The 21,845-nt window shown below is 35.9% G+C and overlaps 1 long non-coding RNA gene across 4 annotated transcripts in view; it reads left to right on the top strand.

Annotated features, from left to right (window-relative positions):
* Positions 1-345: 345 nt before the first annotated feature.
* The window catches only part of LOC105467616 (uncharacterized), a 74,346-nt gene continuing 52,846 nt past the window's right edge, over positions 346-21,845 (top strand). For all 4 annotated transcript variants that reach the window (XR_979032.2, XR_011625345.1, XR_011625344.1 and 1 more), the window contains exons 1-2: positions 346-677; positions 20,476-20,560. This is a non-coding gene — a long non-coding RNA (uncharacterized lncRNA). The remainder of the gene's footprint in view (positions 678-20,475; positions 20,561-21,845) is intronic.

Here is a 21,845-nt window from a genome sequence, read left to right on the forward strand (position 1 = left end):
CACTTTAAACATTGCTATGTCTCATTTACAAATGGAAAAGATGCTAATTTTTTAAAAAGTTTTATACACATTAATTCTTTATATTTGATATTTAACACTTATGTCTTAGAAATAAAAATGAACCCAAAGCATTGTTGACATAAAAGTACAGACAGATTTGAAGTCAATGTCTAAATGTTTTTCTTTTTTAATTTTTATTCTGAGAAGGAGTCTCACTGGGCCGCCCAGGCTGGAGTGCAGTGGCTTGATCTCGGCTCACTGCAAGCTCCGCCTCCCATTCTTCTGCGTCAGTCTCCTGAGTAGCTGGGATTGCAGGCGCCCACCACCACGCCCGGCTAATTTTTTTTTTTTTTTAGGAGGGGGACAGGGTTTCACCGTGTTCACCAGGATGGTCTCGATCTCCTGACCTCATGATCCACCCGCCCCGGCCTCCCAAAGTACTGGGATTACTGGCATGAGCCACCATGCCCGGCCCAAAATGTTTTTCAATTGTCATATTTTAACTTTACAAAAGGCCGTTGGGTTTAGTAAAAAATTAGACCAGGATGCTATCACTCAACTGTCGCGGAAGGCCTGGTCCCCTCCGAATCTGCTGTCGCCGTACTCGGATTTGATTCCTACCAAATCCATTGTAGAAGCTGAGCTTATATTGAATATTCCAACCTGGCATAACTACGGTAAGGTGTGAATTAATTCATGCTTGAAGGACATAACAATTATTTAATAGATACGTAGGCCCAACACACGTACGCTCAATTTCAAGAACTATCTCCGATTAGATCCGCAAACCCTCCCTCCCACCATCTCTGACTTACCATCAATCCAGGTAAGTGTACCCTTGCCAAACCCCAAAAACAAGAGACTAACGTGCCACCCCGTCAGAGCCCAGAAATCATATTTTAACAGTGAATACCCCAACAGCTACCCCTCAATTGATGCAACTCGGCGTAAAGCACGTTTAAGATCTGCCCTCATAAAGTTAAACTCCATCTAAGTTGTAAAAACCTTTAACTGAAATAAAATATACCACGAAAGTGGCTTTAGTATCTAGAAGACACAATAGCTAAGACTCAAACTGGGATTAGATACCCCACTATGCTTAGCCCTAAACTCTAGTAGTTACATAAACAAAACAATTCCTCAGAATACTACAAGCAACAGCTTAAAACTCAAAGGACTTGGCGGTGCTTTGTATCCCTCTAGAGGAGCCTGTTCTATAATCGATAAACCCCGAAACACCTCACCACCTCTTGCCCCCAGCCTATATACCGCCATCTTCAGCAAACCCTAAAAAGGTTGTGGAGTAAGCACAAGTATACACATAAAAACATAAAATGTAAAAACATATGTTAGTGTGCCTCATGAGGTGGCAAGAAATGGGCTACATTTTCTATATCCAGAAAATATCACGACAACGTTTATGAAACCTAAGGGCTCAAGGAGCGTGTAGCAGTAAACCCAGAGCAGAGTGCTTGGTTGACTAAGGCCGTGAAGCACGCACACACTGCCCATCACCCTCCTCATATACTATTCTAGAGATTACTATTGCTAAAAACTTTCTACACACGTACAGAGGGGATAAGTCATAACACAGTAAGCGTACTGGAAAGTATATTTGGCAAAAATAAAGTTTAGCTTAACCCAAAGCATCCAGCTTACACCCGGAAAATTTCATCATGACCTGATCACTTTGAGCCAACTCTAGCCCCAAACCTCACTAAAAATGCTATCAACTTACCTTAGACGAAGTATAGGTGATAGAAATTTTACCCTGGCGCAATAGACATGGTACCATAAGAGAAAGGTGAAAGAACTAAATCAAGCATTAAAAAGCAAAGAGAAACCCTTATACCATCTATATAGTGTATTAACTAGAAATAACGTTGTGCACGTGTACCCTAGAACTTAAACTATATTTAAAAAAAAAAACAAAAAACATATGTTCGGAAGGCAAAGAAAACAAAAAAAATAACTTAACATGGAGAACTATAACTAAGTCCCCCAAAACCAGACAAGCTACCCAAGAACAGCTGAAAGAGCACGTTCTCGTATGTGGAAAAATAGTGAGAAAATTCATGAGTAGCGGTGACAAGCCTACTGGGCCTGGCTGGTTGTCCAAGATGGAATCTTAGTTAACTTTAAACTTACCCACAGAATTCTTAATCTCCCTGTTAGTTTAACTATTAGTCTAAAGAGGGACAGCTCTTTATACCCTAGGAAACAACCTTCCTACAGGGAGTAAAAAATATTACCACCATGGTTGATCCAAAAGCAGCCACCAATTAAGAAAATGTTCAAGCTCAACATCCAGTTATTTTAAATCCTAATCACTCTATTGAATTATTTTAAATCCTAATGATGCTATTGAACTCCTCACATTACACTGGACTACTCTATTACTTAATAGAAGCAATAATGTTAATATAAGTAACATGAAGACATTCTCCATTGCATAAGCTCACATCAGACTGGAATAATCCACTGATTATCACAAGAGCCATTCAAATTCATCAAGGAAGGAAAGTATCATGTAGCTATAAATTCAATGACTTGGTTTCAGGGAAATTAGCAGAGTTTAAGTTGGTTTGCTTCCTGCTGAAGATCTATGATTTTTTTCTTTTCTGTAACATTCTCAGTATCGCTGTTCCCCAAACAGCGAAGGTAGGCGACTGTGTAGGTCCACACAATGTCACAGGGCATATAAAGAAGAGTAAGCTTAAGGCTAAAAGAGATGTCCCATTGTTCAGTGCTTTTTTTTAGTAGAACTTGTGTTAAGTGCTTTGCATGCTTTTCCTCTTTTCACTCTCACAACTGTCCTATAAGGAAAATTGATTTGCTCCATTTTACAGATATGAAAACTGAGGCTTAGATATTAAATTATTCCAATATCACACAGGTAGTAAGTTGTGGTGCGGGAAATTGAACACATTTAGGCCAGCTTCAGAGAGCACAAACAACCTTGTTATGTTTCCTTTATAAAATTGAATGATTCAGGTTATATAATTAAGTCTTTGACTGTCAAAAACAATGAAAATCTCTTGGCTTCTTTTTTTGCTATGTGCAAAATAGCAGTTTATTGTTTTTCAAGTTTTATTTTAGATGCAGGGGGTAGATGTGCAGGTTTGCCACAGGGGAATATTGCATGATACTAAAGTTTGGGATACAATTGAACCCCTGTTACCAAGGCAATGAGCATAGCTCCAAAGGAAGTTTTCTATTTTTATTTTTATACTTTATGTTCTAGGGTACATGTACACAACGTGCAGGTTTGTTACGTATGTATACATGTGCTATGTTGGTGTGCTGCACCCATTAACTCATCATTTACATTAGGTATATCTCCTAATGCTATCCCTCCTCCCTCTCCCCTCCTCCCACCCCACAACAGGCCCCAGTGTGTGATGTTCCCCTTCCTGTGTCCAGGTATTCTCATTGTTCAATTCCCACCTATGAGTGAGAACATGCGGTGTTTGGTTTTCTGTTCTTGTGATAGTTTGCTGAGAATGATGGTTTCCAGCTGCATCCGTGTCCCTACAAAGGACACGAACTTATCCTTTTTTATGGCTGCATAGTATTCCATGGTGTATATGTGCCAGATTTTCTTAATCCAGTCTGTCATTGATGGACATTTGGGTTGGTTCCAAGTCTTTGCTATTGTGAATAGTGCCACAATAAACATACCCACAGGAAGTTTTTTAATCCTTGCCTCACTTTCTCCTTACTCCCTTTTGTAGTCCCCAATGTCTGTTTTTTCTCATTTTTATGTCAATGTTTTACTTATAAGTGAAACATGTGATGTTTGCTTTTCTATTTCTGTTAGTTTGCTTAGGCTAATGGTTTCCAGCTATATCCATGTTGCTGCAAAGGACATGATTTTGTTCTTTCTATGGCTGTATAGTATTTCATGGTGTATATGTACCTCATTTTCATTATCCAGTCAACTGTTGATGGGCACCTAGGTTAATTCTGTATCTTTGCTCCTGTGAATACTACTGCAATGAATATACAAGTGCATTTGTCTTTTTGGTAGAACAATTTATTTCCCTTTGGGTATGTACCTAGTAATGGGACTGCTGAGTTGAATGGTGGTTCTATTTTTAGTTCTTTGAGAAACCTCCAAAGTGCTTTCCACAGTGGCTGAACTAATTTACATTCCCACTAACAGTGTGTAAGTGTTCTCTTTTCTCTGTAGCCTCGCCAAAATCTGTTATAGTCTGACTTTTTAATAGTAGCCATTCTGACTAGTGTAAGATGTTATCTCATTGTGGTTTTGATTTGCATTTCTCTGATAATTAGTGACGATGAGCATGTTTTTATGTTTGTTGGCTGTCTTTATGTATTCTTTTGAGAAGTGTCTGTTCATGTTCTTTGTCCACTTTTTAATGATGTTATTCGTTTTTGGCTTGTTGATTTGTTTAAGTTGCTTATAGAGTCTGGATATTAGACCTCTTTGTTGGATGCACAGTTTGTAAATATTTTCTCCTATAATGTAGGCAAAGGGTGGAAGCATTCCCCTTAAAAACTGGAATAAACTGGGATGCCCACTTTCACCACTGCTATTCAACATACCACTGCAAGTTCTAGCCACAGCAATCAGGCGAGGGAAAGAAATAAAGACTCCTTAACAGGAAAATAATAAGTTAAATTATCTCTCTTCGTTGATGATATGATTCTATACCTAGAAAATTCTAAAGACTATACAAATTGACTCCTAGAACTGATAATTTCAGAAAAATTTAAGGATACAAAATCAATGCAAAAAAATTCAGTAACATTTTTGTACACCAATAATGTTCAAGCTGAGAGCAAAATCAAGAATGTAATTCTCTTTATAATAGCCACACACACACAAAAAATACCTAGGAATACATACATGTGGCCAGGAAGATGGGAGACCTCTACAAGGAGAACTGCAAAACACTGTTGAAAGAAATCATAAATGACACAAACAAATGAAAGCATATTTCATTCTCATTAATTAGAAAAATCAATATTGTTAAGGTGGCCATTCTACAACCCAATCTATGTATTCAAGATTACTCCTATCAAAATGCCAGTATCATTTTTCACAGAATTAGAAAAGAACTATTCTAAAATGTATATGGAACCAAAAAGAGGCTAAACAACCAAAGCAATTGCAAACACAAAGACCAACACTGGAAACATCACATTACTTGACTTCAAACTGCACTACCAGGCTATAGTAACAAAAGAAAAAAAAAATAAATAAACATGATTGTGGCACAAAAATAGAAACATAGACCAATGGATCAGAACATAGAACCCAAGAATAAAGCCATATACCCACAACCATCTGATCTTTGACAAACTCAACAAAAAAATAAGCATCAGCGAAAAGACTTCCCATTCAGTAAATGATGCTGAGGTAATTAGCTATCCGTATGCAGAAGAATGAAATGAACCCCTACCCGTCACCATCTAGAAAAATTAACCAAAAATGAATTAAAGACTTAAATTTAAACTTCAAACTGTAAAAACCCCAGAATGAAATGAATGTCAAGAAGAAAACACCCTTTTGAGGTTCAACAAAGGAAACATGCTTCTCAACATTGGCCTCAGCAAAGAATTTGTGGCTAACTTCTCAAAAGCAATTGTAGCAAAAACAAATTGACAAGATGCACCTAATTACACTAAAGAGCTTCTGCATAGTAAATCAACAATGTTAGCAAATAAAAATTTTAAAACCAGTATTATAGAATTTATATTTTCCTTCCATGATTTTAACCACATACTATGCTATTTTGTCAAAGAAAAGGACACGTATTTCCCAGCCTTATTTAAAATTGAAGAAGATATTCTTTTGAAGATTCTATACACCTGGTATGATTACTTTTTTATAACACAAAAACCACCTGGATTACTATATGACAACTTTTCCCTTTGAATTCATTCATCAATGGAAAGCACTACAATGCATTTAGAAATACTTACAAATAATTTTGTATCTTGATAACAAGAATATCGTTTGCATATACTTGAAAGTTTGGAATATTGGAACTTACAAGTCATTATTTATTCAGTCTAGAGTTATTGTGTAATATCAAAATGTATTTAATCTTCAGCTACCTGTTCCATGAGTTACACACTAGAAACCATAAATTTAGAAATCAGGGTTATAAGAAACTCTAGAGCAGATGTGCTTTTTCTTTTTTTTAAGTGCTAAGAAATTAAGTTTTTGAAATATTATCAAATTGATAATGGTGCACTCACTGGGTATGTTTATCAGATCATTACATATAGTTTACAACGTATCCTAAAGGGACATTAGTAGTTTTACAGTTTGGAGGCTGTGTTAGTTTGCTAGGGCTGCCATGACAAAGTAACACAGACTGGGTGGCTTAAACAATAGAAGTTTATTTCCTCAGAATTCTGGAAGCTAGAAGTTTGAAATCAAGGTTTCAATAGGGCTGGTTTCTTCTGAGGTCTCTCTCCATGACTTGTCAATGGCCACCTTCTTACTGTCACCACATATTTATGGTCGTTCCTCTGTGTGTGTCTCAGTCTCCTCTTTTTAGAAGGAGACCAGTTGTATGAGTCCATTTTTATGCTGCTGATAAACACATACCTGAGACTGGGAAGAAAAAGAGGTTTAATTGGACTTCCAGTTCCACATGACTGGGGGAGGCCTCAAAATCATGGCATGAAGCAAAAGGCACTTCTTACATGGAGGTGGCAAGAAAAAAATGAGGGAGAAGTAAAAGTAGCAACCTCTGATAAACTCATCAGGTGTCGTGAGACTTAATCGCAATAATAGCATGGGAAAGACTGGCCCCCATGATTAAATTACCTCCCCCCGGTCCCTCTAACAACACATGGAATTCTGGGAGATACAATTCACATTGAGATATGCGTGGGGACACAGCCAAACCATGTCATTCCACCCCTGGCCCCACCAAACCTCATGTCCTCACAGTTCAAAACCAATCATGTCTTCCCAACAGTCCCCCAAGGTCTTAACTCATTTCAGCATTAACCCAAAGTCCACAGTCCAAAGTCTCATCAGAGACAAGGCAAGTCTCTTCCACCTATAAGCCTGTACAATCAAAAACAAGCTACTTACTTCCTGGATACAATGGGGGTACAGATATTGGGTAAATTCAGCTATTCCAAATGGGAGAAATTGGCCAAAACAAAGGAGTTATGGGGCCCATGGAAGTCCAAAATCTAGTGGGGCAGTCAAATTTTAAAGCTCCAAAATTATCTTCTTTGACTCCAGGTCTCACATCCAGGTCATGCTGATGCAAGAGGTGGGTTCCCATGGTCTTGGGCAGCTCCACCCCTGTAGCTTTGCAGGACAACGTCCCTCCCAGCTGCTTCCATGGGCTGGCGTTGAGTGTTTGTGACTTTTCCAGGCACATGGTGCAAGATGTCAGTGGAACTACAATTCTGGGGTCTGGAGAATGGTAGCCTTCTTCTCACAGCTTCACTAGGCAGTGCCCCAGTAGGGACTCTGTGTGGAGGCTCTAACCCCACATTTCCCTTCCACATTGTCCAAGCAGAAGTTCTTCATAAGGTCCCTGCTCCTGCAGCAAACATTTACCTGGACATCCAGGCATCCCATACATTTTCTGAAATCTAGGTGGAGGTTTCCAAACCTCAGTTCTTGACTTCTGTGTACCCACAGGCTCAACACCACTTGGAAACTGCCAAGGCTTTGGGTTTCCACCCTCTGAAGCCACAGCCCAAGCTCTACGTTGGCCCCTTGCAGCCACTGCTAAAACCGCTGGACACAAGGCACCACATCCCTAGGCTGCACAGGGATTCTGGGCCTGGCCCATGAAACCATTTTTCTCTCCTTGGCCTGCTGACCTGTGATGGGAGGGGCTGCAGGTGAAGACCTCTAACATGCCCTGGAGACATTTTCCCCGTGGTCTTGGGGATTAACATTAGGCTCCTTTCTTCTTATGCAAATTTCTGCAACTGGCTTAAATTTCTCCTTAAAACATGGGTTTTTCTTTTCTACTGCATCATCAGGCTGCAAATTTTCTGAATCTTCATGCTCTGTTTCCCTTTAAAACAGAACGCTTTTAACATCACCCAAGTTGCCTTTTGAATGCATCGCTACTTAGAAATTTATTCTGCCATGTACTCTAAATTATTTCTCTCAAGTTCAAAATTCCATAAATTTCTAGGCAAGGGCAAACTGCCACCAGTCTCTTTGCTAAAACATAACAAAAGTCACTTTGGTTCCAGTCCCAACAAGTTCCTCATCTCCATCTGAGACCACCTCAGCCTGGACCTTATTGTTCATATCACTATCAGCATTTTTGTCAAAGCCATTCAACAAGTCTCTAGGAGGTTCCAAACTTTCTCACATTTTCCTATCTTATTCTGAGCCCTCCAAACTGTGCCAACCTCTAACTGTTACCCAGTTCCAAAGTCACTTCCACATTTTCGGGTATCTTTTCAGCAACTCCCCACTCAATTGGTACCAATTTGCTGTTTTAGTTCATTTTCACACTACCGATAAAGGCATACCCAAGACTGGGAAGAAAAAGAGGTTTAATTGGACTTACAGTTCCACATAGCTGTGATTCTGATTCCACCTCAGAATCATGGTGGGAGGCAAAGGCATTTCTTACTTGGAGGTGGCAAGAGAAAAATGAGGAAGAAGCAAAAGTGGAAACCCCTGTTAAACCCGTAAGATCTCATGAGACTTATTCACTATCATGAGAATAGCACGGGAAAGACCTGCGCGCACTATTCAGTTACCTCTCTCTGGGTCCCTCCCACAACATGTGGGAATTCTGGGAGATGCAATTCAAGTTGAGATATGGGTGGGGACACAGTCAAACCATATCACTGGTCATATCAAAGTAAGGTTCACCCCAATGACCAGTTTTAACCTTAAATACCTTTTTAAAGGCTTTATCTGCAAATAGTCATATTCGGAGGTACTAGAGTTTAGGATTTCAACTTAAAAGTTTTGGGAGAACACAGTTTATCCCATAATCAAAGTTCAAGTGCTCATTCAATTATGCACATTTTAACCATTAAGATCTGTTTACAAAATGCATTTACAAACTGTATAACCTTATTTTACCATATCTCTTTAAAAATGAAAGTACTTTAAAGCAATGAATGCAAAGAAACCATGAAACAAAAATAAGGCTATAATGTAAGCTTTATTAGACACAAGAAAATGCAAGATTTAACCCATCCCGTTCTGGTACAAGCTTTTACTTAGCCACATAATGAGGTAAAAACAATGAGAGACATTAAGAATATTTCAAGGATAACTCACAGGGTTTCTTTCTCCTGTTATTAAAATTGCATTCTCTTAATTTATTTCTTCCAGTCATTGCTCTAACTATGCTCTCTGTAGTACTTTGCTGGAGAACTGAGCAAGAATTCAGTGGTAGCACTATCCATGAGAGTATGTGACAAAAAGTCTTTGCTGACCCGGACCTGGGAAATAGGCTGTATGGGGGCCCTAAAGACTATCTTCAAGCTTGATGATTTGCTATAAGGACTTGCAGGTTGCAGATGCTATTATATTCACAGTGATAGTTTATTATAGTCAAAAGATAAAGAGAAAATCAGCAAAAGGAAAAAGTTCATGGGACGAGTCCAGTCAATTCTAAGTATCCCTTCCAGTGGAGTAGCACAGCATCAGTTTGATTCCTCCAGCAATGATCTGTAACCATGTGTGTGGATTACAGTTGAATCCACAGTTCCCTATCCAGGGAACTTCAACTGAGCCTGGTTGTCTAGGTTTTTTATTGTTGGGTCAGTCACAGTCAGGTAGTCTCACAGTGCCTATGTAACTGACCTCGGTTCCTGGGTCTCTAGCTTCCTAGATTCAAAGCAGGTGTTTACCATAAATGACATTACCAGGATAAACTGTCTAGACAAAATGGCCCAGCATTTCACAAGCCCACAGGCATACACAAACAAGGTGTAAGACACAATAGCCCAAGAGCTCAGCTAAGACCATTAGAAAAGGCTTTTCTTGAGAACGGGCAGGGGTAGAACAACATAGTACACTCAATTAACTTTCTCCTGTACATGGGCAAGTCCCAGCTTACAGTATTTTACCAGTAGGGCCTGGGTCCATATTACAGATAGTGAGTACTAGTGATATTCCTAGTAATAACCCAGTATAAAGCAGGAAAAATAAGTAGGATGAATCATTTTGAAGTTTGAATTAAGTTTACAAATAAGAAAGAATAAAGTCAGAAGCTGGAAAATCTGACAGCCTGGCAAAGATTCAGGGAAATAATTCTGAATGAAGGACTAGAAAAATGAGGAAGGAATAGATATCACTGTTACCCGATAACACTTAAATTAAATCAGGAATGTGTGAAATGGCTTACAGATAAAGGAGAATAATTTTCAGAACAAACCTCTAGTGCCTTACAGCAATATTTCTAAGTTAGAGTGCATAGACTTAAACCTTTTTCTGTATGTGTGCATGGATAAATAGGTATCGATACGCATTATACTCTCAAAATACATATCACATTGACCTCATTCTTGTTTGGTAATTCAAATAATTACCTAACTTCACCTTAGACTTTTAACAAGAAAAAATTATTATGCCAAGTGTGAGTGTGAGCTTTCCTCTAATTATGGCCTAATTAAATTGAATTTGGAGTCTTGTTATAAAATTGTTGTCATTGGTAAGAGAAGTATCCTATAGCCAAGGCTATTTGGAGGCTTTGGTAGGAAATATGATCAAGACTGAGACCTTTAATTCTATGTGGTTATATTCTCACCTTGTTTTTGGATCTCATCTCTCTTTTAGTTAAAGGAATGCAAACTGTTCTACCATTATTTCTACATGTTTGGGTTTGTTTTCTCCTTTTTCTTTTTGTTTACAATGTACAGCTTATTACTCATGCATGTAGTGATTTAACTTCTTGAAGCAGTTTCTTTCTTTGTAGAGTAGTTTGCTAAGAAAACTTCAACAAATTACCACAAGCCGGGTGGCTTAGAACAATAAAAATTTGTTCTCTTACTTACTGAAGGCCAGAAGTCTAAAGTGGGTCTCACTGGGACAAAATCAAGGTGTTGGAAAAGTTGCACACCCTCCGGGGATTCTAGAAGGGAATCAATTTCTTCTTCTTTTGCAGTTTCTGTAGGCTGCATTGGTTCATGGCCCCATGTGACATCACCTGTTCTTCTCTTGCTTGCATAGTCGCATCACCTTTTTTCTTTTTCTTCCTGTCTTTCAAATCTCCCTTTACATTCTTCTTATAATGATAGTTGTGAGTACACTTACGACCCATTCTGGTAATGCAGGAAAATATCCCCATTGCAAGATCCTTAATTTAATCCCATCTGCAAAGTCTATTTTGCTATGTAGTACAATGTTCACAGGCTCCATGGATTAGAATTTGGGCACCTTAAGAAGCCATTATTCAGCCTACCATACTTGTATAGAATATTTGTCCACTCTAATTTTACCATTTGGTCAATAACTATTACTCAAAAAAATATGTCTTGCATTATCTTTCTATTTTCTTGGTGCTGAGCAAATTAGGGGGTAAAGAGTCTGGGATTCCTTATTGTACCTCATAACCAGTCAGCTCAATTCTTATTTTCAGATGATAACCCAGGAAAGCAGTTGATTCTTTAAGGCATCTAATACTGTCAAGTAATACATCTTTTCAACTTGAAGGAAACCTTCTACAGGAGGCATTGCAGAAAGCATTTAATGAAGTTTGAGATAACCACATTAGACAGTACTACACAATAATTTTCCTTTTTAGAATTTTTGATAGATGATAGATAGCTATCATAGATAAAAAGGCAAACAGAACTATTCTCCTGAAAGAATATATAGTTTGTGCATATCTGTTGTGAAGATAAATTGAATTTGATCTGATATAAGATAATCATTCATGATCATTCCTGAAAGGAATTTTGTAAGTAAACATTTAACTCCAATGTATGACATAATTCAAAAAGAACAAAAATCATAAATATAGGGCTTAATTATTTCTCTCAAAAAGGGACACATTCTTGGAACAAACACTCAAGTCAATAAATAGAATGTTATCAATGAATCAGTCAGGGATCACTCAAGGAAGTAGACTCGGTATCAATAACTATGTAAAAAAGAATTTATTATGAAAGTATACTTCACAGGTATGTGGGAAGAGTTTGGAAAGTGAAAATATGTAGTGAAAAGTCAGATGATCATAGAGTTTCTAGCCAACCTGGCTGAGACACTAATGAGAATAGACAACTCAGAGTTTGCTGCGAAATAAGAAGTTCTAAAACCTTCTACTGCCAAAGCAAAATATTGAATGGGGGACTTATAAAGAGGTTATGATATGCTGTTGCTCCAATGCAACATCCGATGTGATGTGTAGCCATGTATCTAGTGGTAAGTCTGGCGTCTCTGTTGGTCATTAGAGCTAGTAATCAGAAAGGTGAGCTGGATGTAGAGAAGATGAGAGAAAAGATTATCTAGGCCTTAGAGCACCACTTTGCTTGTCTATCACCATATTGACTGTGGTAACTTTCCAAAAACAATGACTACTTATTGAGCTCAAGTTTCTCTTTTGCCCATTCTTAACCTGGAATCACACAAGAACAGTATCATCCAGCTCATCCAGCAAATGAACATTTCGGGAGCACCCTGCTCCCCATAGTCTCATCCACTTAATGAAGTTTGAAGGTAGAATTTGGATACCTTCAGAAGCCATTATTCAGCCTACCACACTTGTATAAAATACAGGGCCACTCTGATTTTACCATTTGGTCAATAACTATTACTCAAAAAATATGATTATGTAGTTAGTGACTATGGGGAGTCACTATGCCTTTCACGAGTAACCGTTATGTTGACTTGTAACTCCATAGATTAATTTTTCCTGTTTTGTGCTTTATTTGAATGGACTCATGAGATGTGTATTTGCTTCTGGTTTCTGCTGCTCAACATCAACTTCTGTGAGTCATCCACGTTGTTGTGTGTAGTTGTAATGTATTTATCCTCATTGTTATATTGACTATTCCATTGCATAAATAGATCAGGAGCTTTTTTCTATTCTACCAATAATGTGTGTTTGAATTGTTTCCATTCGAGGGCTGTTGATAACAGTGGTGATGTAAATAGTCATATATATACACCTTGGTTTGCACATGATTGCTTGGTATGTACTTAAGAATGGAATTTATGTCCAAGAGATAGGCATATGTTTAATTTGACCTGATGCTACCAAACTATTTTACACAGTGGGTACTTAACTTCTCAAAATAACCTTTCCAGTTTACAAATGATGACAGTATTTTCACTCCTGTAGGGTTATTACAAGCAGAAAGTCATAAAATCCATTTTAAACACTTGTGTGCCTCAAACAAAATGGGTCATCAATAGGTGATGGGTCATTATTACTTACTATATCTTCATAGTTTGATGATCACAAACCAGCCAGAGCTCATTAGTTCAGGCAATATTTCTTAACTGCACATAACATGCCCAACACTATACTATGTACTCCCAGCCAGCGATGTGTAATACCTGGGCTTGATCCTCAGTTGTCTCCGCATAAGCACAAGGAACATTAATAGGACTGAGTAGAACCCTATACCTCACCACACTAAGTGTGTTTCAAAGTGTCAAAAAGCAGTAAGTCCACTGTTTAGAGAGTATTTGGATGATCTCATTTGTAACAGGGGAGGGCTGGAATGGAGGGACCAGTACATTTTAGCCAAAGGTACGGATAGTAAATTCTCATTTAGTAGAAGTAAATTTTGACTAGATCCTAAATTTACTTTTCAATCCTGGTGTTCCTAAATCTCACCTTAGATCACAATTAACATGATAATGATAAAAATTGGCTTAGTGAAACACTAAGATTAGTGAAACACCTAGAAGTGCATAAGAGAAAATGTGCCTACTCCTCAAGGATTTGCAGTCTAATTGGAACACTAATGATAAACAAGTAAATATGTAATACATAAAGCCAAACAAAAAATTACTTAAAGAACAAAACAAAAGTTTTGTTCCCTCCATTCTAACCATCCCCTGTTACTAATGAGATCATCCAAATACTGTGCAAAGAGTGGACTTACTGCTTTTTGGTAACTTGAAACACAATTAATGTAGTTAAGTATAGGGATCTCCTCAGCATTTGGGGAGATAGAGACTGCCAAGAAATACAATTTTAGATAATTTGATGAGGGAGGCTTTTGAGAGTACCTACAATATGTATGTGTAGATTATCAAAAGGATAGAACACTCTATTTCAGACATAGCCTTAAGCATGAACATTTACACATTACGTAATGTTAGAACACTGTTCACATTTGACAACTAAAACACACACACACACACATGCTCACACACATGGACGTTTAGGAAGAAGATGCAATATTTGCTGAACCCTGATGCATTCCAGAGAATAATCTTTGACACATAAAAGTTGACTAAGGAAAATTTAGCTGTGACAGTTGACTGTTATATTTTCTCATTTATTACAATTATGAGTTGTCAAAGAGATAAGACAAATTTGAGTCTCTAAGACTATTAGGGAAAGAGAGTGCCAGTAAAACTTTATGTTTTTATTCTTTCTGACTTATTTCCATAACATAATTTCTTCAATTTAAAGTCAAAAATTCTTGATTATGCAAGTTCCACTTGCTTTCAGAGAATTCATCTGGGAGCCTTGTTTCTAGCAAGATGACTAATTGCTAGATTAATAAAGACATCAATATTCCCCCACACAAATGCTTAGGGTTCCCTGCCCTGAATATATGAGATGCGTCATCTTCTCTGACTGCCTAGATAGTATAATTTTCTCAATTTATATTCTTCTCCTTTTTTATCATTATTCATATTATTTAAAAATTAACAGTTTTCAAGAATTTCCATTGTGGGATTGGTAGATAGTCATAGCAAAGCAAAAGGATGTGGGGAAGCAATCTGGTCCCATTGTTTGCTGGATGCAAGATCTTGGCCAATTTAATTCATTCAAGAAACATTTATAAATACCTTCTATGTGCCAAATTCTTATGATATTTTTAGTTAATCAAAGACAAAAATATCATCCTGTGTGGGGTTCCCTCTGAATAGCTAGATTTCTAATCTGGGGGTAATTATATTATAAACTATCACAAGGGTGATAGGATGGATTAAGTGAATTCACGGAAGGACTTGGTTATTAAAGAGACCTGGTTATGCCACTCATTTGCATGAATTTTAAGCAGCTTTTAAAACTCAATTTGTTTGTGTCCTCCAGACACCATAGTGCCACTTCTTATTTTTTACAGCCAAAGTGTTTTAAGGTATATTGTTTATACTTACTGTTTGTGCTTTCTCAATTTCCTATTCATTACTAAATTGACTATGATTTTTATGTTTACATTACCATACACTGAATTCCTCTTATCATTGCAACCATACACCATTACCATGGACAGTTCTCGTTCCTACAATGTTTCGCTTTGGCAACATTTGACACTCTGGAAAACTTCCCTTGAAACCTTTCACTTTCATGAAACCACACTACCTATGTTCTTCTTCTCATTTTACATTATCTCACTATTTTCTTACTTGTAATTAAATCAGAATACTCTTCAGGCCTGTATACTCCATTTGGTCAATTTGATTCACTTCCATAGCTTAAATTACAAGTATTACAGGTTGTCTCCACAATTGCTCTCTTGCCCAGAATTTTTCTTAAAAGAAATAAAATATTTATTTGTTTCCTGCTCATTTCAAGTGGATATCATGTAATATCTCAAGCTCAATACCAATAGTACTGAATTACTTTTCATTAGTCCCACTGAACCTGCTTGCATTTTCAATAATACAACCTTCCTCCTTATCTCCTTCTTCTCCTTTATCATCCACATTCAGTGAACAACTAAGTCTTGTCATTTTGGCATGCAATTATATCTCAAATCCCTTCCCACTCTATTAATTTCACTTTTACCCTTACCATTTCTTTCATGTACTACTGCAGTAACCTTCTAATTTGTCCTTTCCCCTTTATTCTTTCTTCCATCAAGTTCATTCTCCATAATTTTAAGAGAGAGACCTTTCTGACATGAATATGAACATATTACTGCATGATTAACACCTTACAATGATAGTAGATAAAATCTTAATACATGATTTCCTGACAATCTAGTCTTGATTTTTCTCTCTAGCCTCTTCTTCAAGTGTCCACTGTACTGAGAAAAAAAAACAATTTCTGAACAATTTCACTTGTTGTTTTCTACCTCTATCTCTATTGTCTATTCCAAATATTCACTGTAATAGTGAGAAGAAACATTTCTGCACAATTTCACTTTCTACTTTCTTTCTTTCTAGAATATATTTCCTCCTCTTTTCCTGAATTCATTCTTTGGTGCTTCAACTACCAGGGTAACTCTTCTCACCATGGAGGTCCTCCCTGGACCTCACTATTGTGTTAAGAGTCCCCAGTACAGCCTCATGTTCCCATGACATACTCTTATTATGACAATCTTTATATTTCAGTATAGTTTCATGTGTGATTATCTATCCTTTCTGCTAATGTGTCAGCTTAATAAGCAACTCCATTTTTTAGCAGTAAGCAATGACTACTACATTATATTCATTTAGTACATGTTTACTTAATGAATTAATGAATGCTGAAATATGTATGTAACTCTTGTTGAATGGGGAAATGGATATTGAGGTGTTATTATCCACTCTTCTATTACATCAAATCACTTTTCTAATGTTTATGTTGCATTGGTCCCAGTAGATTTATAATTACTAAATAATTACAATCACTATTCATCACATACCTGTTTATCACATACCTGTTTATCTTTTCTCTCCAAAAATGCACACGGACACAAATAACTAAACCATTTAATTTCACAATTAACCCGTTTCAGATTTGGTAATTTCATACTTCGAGTCAGCCACTGTAGTGTGGCACAATTGCTCATATTAACTCTATTTGGTTAAAACATACTGGAACAGGTTCAAGAGGCCCCAGTGTCCTCCCAAGAAAGAATCAAACAACATATCACAACTATCTGCCATTAGGTTTACACTTCACTCAACTCTTACCCCTTTTTCTCTCATCCCAATTTAAATATCTCTCAGTTACAACTGCAAACATATAATTAGAGCTATTAAATTATGCTTATTATAAGCAAAGGCAATCCATCACATCTGTGAATTTATAGACATAGAAAATAAGTCCTTTAGAGGTCTCCATTTATTAGGAAACTAAGAACAGTTTTACTGGGTCTGTATTTCAGATCTATGTTAAATATAATAATGTATATTTGATGCTTTTATTTAATATGGAGGGATTAGAAGGTATATTAAAAATGTTCTCAAATAATTGTTTTATCAATAAACAATTCAGAAAATAGAGTTAAGATGAGCACTTGTGTTATATTGCAGTGGCTGACTTAACGGATGATATTATCAACTCTGAAAGGGATATTGGGAAATTAACCAGTTTGGCCATTTGTCTATCCAAAGTATTTTATTCACTGTACAATGGAGTTTAATAGCCCAAGGGGTTAAATATCTCAATAGTATTATAAAAGTGGTTAACTTTTTTTTAGAAAACATAATTTTTACAAATGGAGAAAACTCAGTAATCTTTGAATGTGAATGTAAGTAATACACTTAGTTATGGAAGTCAAAGTATGGGAAGGTAGTTAATCAGAAATAATTGTTTCTGGTTGAGTACCAGAATTTTCTGAATTAAAAATATGGTTTTTTTCCTAAGGATAAACATTAATGTACCTTGTGGAAAGTAAATCAAAGTGGCATTACATTTTATAAGGAAAATAAACTCTTCTATGTTTTATCAGTGCAAATGTGTTATTACAAGATTTTATCAATCTTCCTGAAAGTCATAAAAAATGACTTAATATTGAACCTATGTGTAGACGATTTTTAAATAGCATGAAAAGATCAGGTAGAGAAGCTGGGACAGAAGAAATACAGTACAGTTCAATTAATTAACCCTTCTTTGCTATTATTGTAAGTGATATTAAAAGAAAATGCTTGTAGAAATGCTGAACTCCTTGATGGTTTTAATCCTAGTAGAATAATAGTCTACAATTATTCATATATGGTGATATCAGCTCACAAAACACCTATACCTACCCCAACTTTGAGCCCATAGCACTGCAAAAGTACAACTTTCAAAAAGTTAAACACTGATGACTTTCATAAAAACAAGCAAAATCTATATCAAATATTTTATTCATTTCACTAATTAATAAGTGAAGCAATAAAATGTTTATACTGATTCAAAAAGTATTTGAAAATCTAGATATTTATAGGCAATTTACAAATACATTTTTTAACAAAATTACCAGGTGAGATTAAAAAGAAAAACGGAAAACTGGTTACTCTCCTCTGGGGCAATAAAATGAAACCTTTGTAGTTATCTTTTCTACTGTACAGAAAGTACTAGCATCATTATAGACAAAAGTCTCCATTTTAAAATATAATTTTGCCAAATGTACCTTTATTCAACAGTACAGAATAATGAGAGCAAAGCATATTCCCTTAGGTAATCCTTAAATGGGCTTGTCTCCTTAGGACCTGAAAAAATACCCAGTTGATCTTTTAGCCTAATTTTCGAGATCTATATACTTTTTTCCCTAACAGAACTCAGTAAAATTTTGAATAATCTGCTGAATAAACAGTATAAACAAAATAGTACCAGATTCCCTTACAGAATAAATTAGATAACAAACTATGTCATAACAGATAAATAAAAGACAAAAATCAGAACCTCAACAAAATAAGATTTAACAAGCAATTTGCACATATACATATAATTTTATATATATAGTATATACATAATTGTATAAGTTCATGATGAAAAGATTAGAAATTAAGTACTGGAAGAACATGCTATTTAAGAAGATCTTGAAGCAAATTACAGCATTTAATTCCCATTGTACCCCTCTGGGTTAGACATTTTAATACTCGTTTTAGAAATGACAGTACACACATTTTTGAAGGTTAAATAATGGAAGGCTAATAATGGAAGAATTAAGCCATGACAATGGGTTTTCAAATGTGTAGAGGATCTGCTTTTACAGGAATAGATAGAAAAGAAGAAACTCTCATTTTTAAAGACAACATAGATACCAAGAGCATTGTATTTATTTTACTATAGTTAATGCCTGAATTCCTTCATGTTTGCCTTCTTTTATTCCCTGAGCACAATCATTCTATAATGAACTAGAGAGCCTTAAATCAATGTAAATCATCATTTATTTGTCAGAAAATTCAATACCCTTTCCCCCCGTCAAGTTTACATTAAGTTTTCTGAAGAAAGTTATGTCAACACTCTGACTGACAGATGATAAATCCCAAAGGCAGTCTTATAGATTAGCAATTATTCTGGAATATAACTACTCTAAATTTGAGATGAGATAACTTCATGATCATTGTCTAGTATATGTCACTGAATATTTCATTTCTTGTATCTCCTTAATTGGTTGTATATTACCCAGTCAATTCTTCTCACTATTTGACATGGTATTAAAGATTTTTTTGCCCTGATATTCACACAAATTTCTTTTTAAACCCATGCTTTTCAAAGTAGCTTCCCACAGCTCTGAGAGTTTTTTCACCCTCTACAACTATTTTGAAATTAAAAATACATTTCATCGTAATTGTGCTGTATTCCCCATACTCTGCCTCCCAGATATGTTTTCTGATTCGCTCATTCCATTTCCTTTTCAAAATATTGTGATTTTCACAATATCTACTGTTCGTATAGGCCTGCTTAGCAAGAAACTGGAATGACAGCCAACACAGACTTCATATCTCAAGCTTTTGAAAAGTTTTGATAAAAATATTAAATTATTTGCCTTGAATGAACTACCTCCGTTGTACATTTTGCTAACATCATAGTTAGTGGGTATATTTCACAGTCTTTTCCTGATGGTAAGGCCAGGCAGGGCTCACTTATAAAACATGGAAATGATGTCTTTAATAATTTCAATTGCATTCTCTCTCTTCTCAATATGTCCCTTGACCTTGACCCTGAATTATGTTCTTCATATTCTGAATGACTCAGCCACTCCACTAGACAAATCATTTATACTGTATTAACCTACCATTTAGGCCACATAAACAGAGATTTTTTAAACTCAAAGTTTCTCTTTAATTTATGGTTATAATATATTTAATCTTTTAACAAACATAATGTTGATTCAATTAATATTAATCATAATAATAACTGACATTTATCTGATTCCTAGTATAGCCATGTTCAGGTACTTTAAATTATTATGTAACTTACTCATTATAATAACTTTTGAGATACTTCATATTATTAAACATATTTACTCATTTTACAGCTGAGATGCAGAAAAATTGATCAATTTGCTAAAAAAAAAATCGTACTACTGGAATGGAAAGTGTTCTATTTTGGAAGAGGAATACATAAAACTCATATGTAGAAGTTTTAACAGATTTTCTAGGATCTATAAGTACCCTGGAAAATAACCGATGAATTATTTTAATTGCCTCTTTAGATTTGAATGAATCATAGAATACCCAAATCATTTATCCAGATTTTCCGGAAGACCTGTGGCAGTCTAGTGAAGAAGTGAGAAGCAGGTATATCTAGTTTGATGCTTTTTGCTTTTCTTGTTCTGTTGGAGCAATGTTCTTTTCTCCTGGTACCTACTCCTACCCTTTTTTCAATTTCCTCATCAATACTGAGCACTTACATTGGTTTTCACACCTTTTGTCCTCAAGTGCCTATTCAGTACAGTCAATGTCACAAATTTTACCTAAATGTCTAAACAATTCCCTGAGAATTTTTTGTGATAAAATAGCATCAGAAAGATGGGAACACATTCTAATCCAAATGAACTAAAACCCTGGATATAATGTCAGATATGTGTAACAAGAGGGAACAAAACTCTTACCCAGGTATAATTTGTAATTACAACTTGATAACTGCCTACCTCAATAACTCATTGAATGCATCTATTGAGTTTCTACCACATAAGGTACATAGGTTTGTGAGCTCTCTGCCTTTGTGGGGGTTACAGTCATTCAGAGAAGCTAGATCATTCGAAACATACAAAACATTAAAGATGAGAAATGTCCAGACAGAGAAAAAAGAAAGATATGTGCTTTTTATTCATGCCACAAACATAGAAACAGAAGAAAAGAGAGTAGAAGTTAGGGAAAGGCAAAGGAAACAATAAAGAATAGACAAGTCATTCAGGTGAGTTATAGTGATTCCCAACCACCTCAGGACCATGAGTTTCCTGCCCTTTTCTTCTCTGCAAATAGTTTAAAGCATTGAAGTAGTACATCCCTCCATTTTTTGCATGGCGGAGGGAGGACTTAAAGGAAGAATCCCTGAGCCCCAATTGATAAGAACAATTTCAAATCCTCTAGAAAGAAGAGATGATGTATACTCCTTTGAGTAAAACATGCTCATGCTCATTACAGAGCATGTCCCCAAACACTAGTAGAACTCAAAGATAATAAGGATAAAAATAAAGTTGAGATTTAAATCTCTTCTGGGATGCTAATCATTGCACCAGACTTTTACCATGTTAGGACTTGGTTGTAAAAAGACCAGGGAAGAAGCATAATTCTGTTATGTATTTCCAAATGAGTGTTTTCTTCTCTTCATACTCTATCCTAAAACAATTATGCTAAATAATAAATTATTCTTATAAGAAACACTAGAACAAATTCTTATATTTAATTGATATTTAAAAAACATAAATGATTTACATATATCTTCCCTATTATAAGTGACTTTCAAATTTATGAGAGTCCAGTGAATGTTCGGGTTCACAAACATCATCTACTAAATAATTTGTTAGTAATTCAAACTATATAGTAGTTACATAAATAGATAATGGTTGAGAAAAAATCA

Source organism: Macaca nemestrina, chromosome 7 (assembly GCF_043159975.1).
Source record: "Macaca nemestrina isolate mMacNem1 chromosome 7, mMacNem.hap1, whole genome shotgun sequence".
Lineage (NCBI taxonomy): Eukaryota > Metazoa > Chordata > Mammalia > Primates > Cercopithecidae > Macaca > Macaca nemestrina.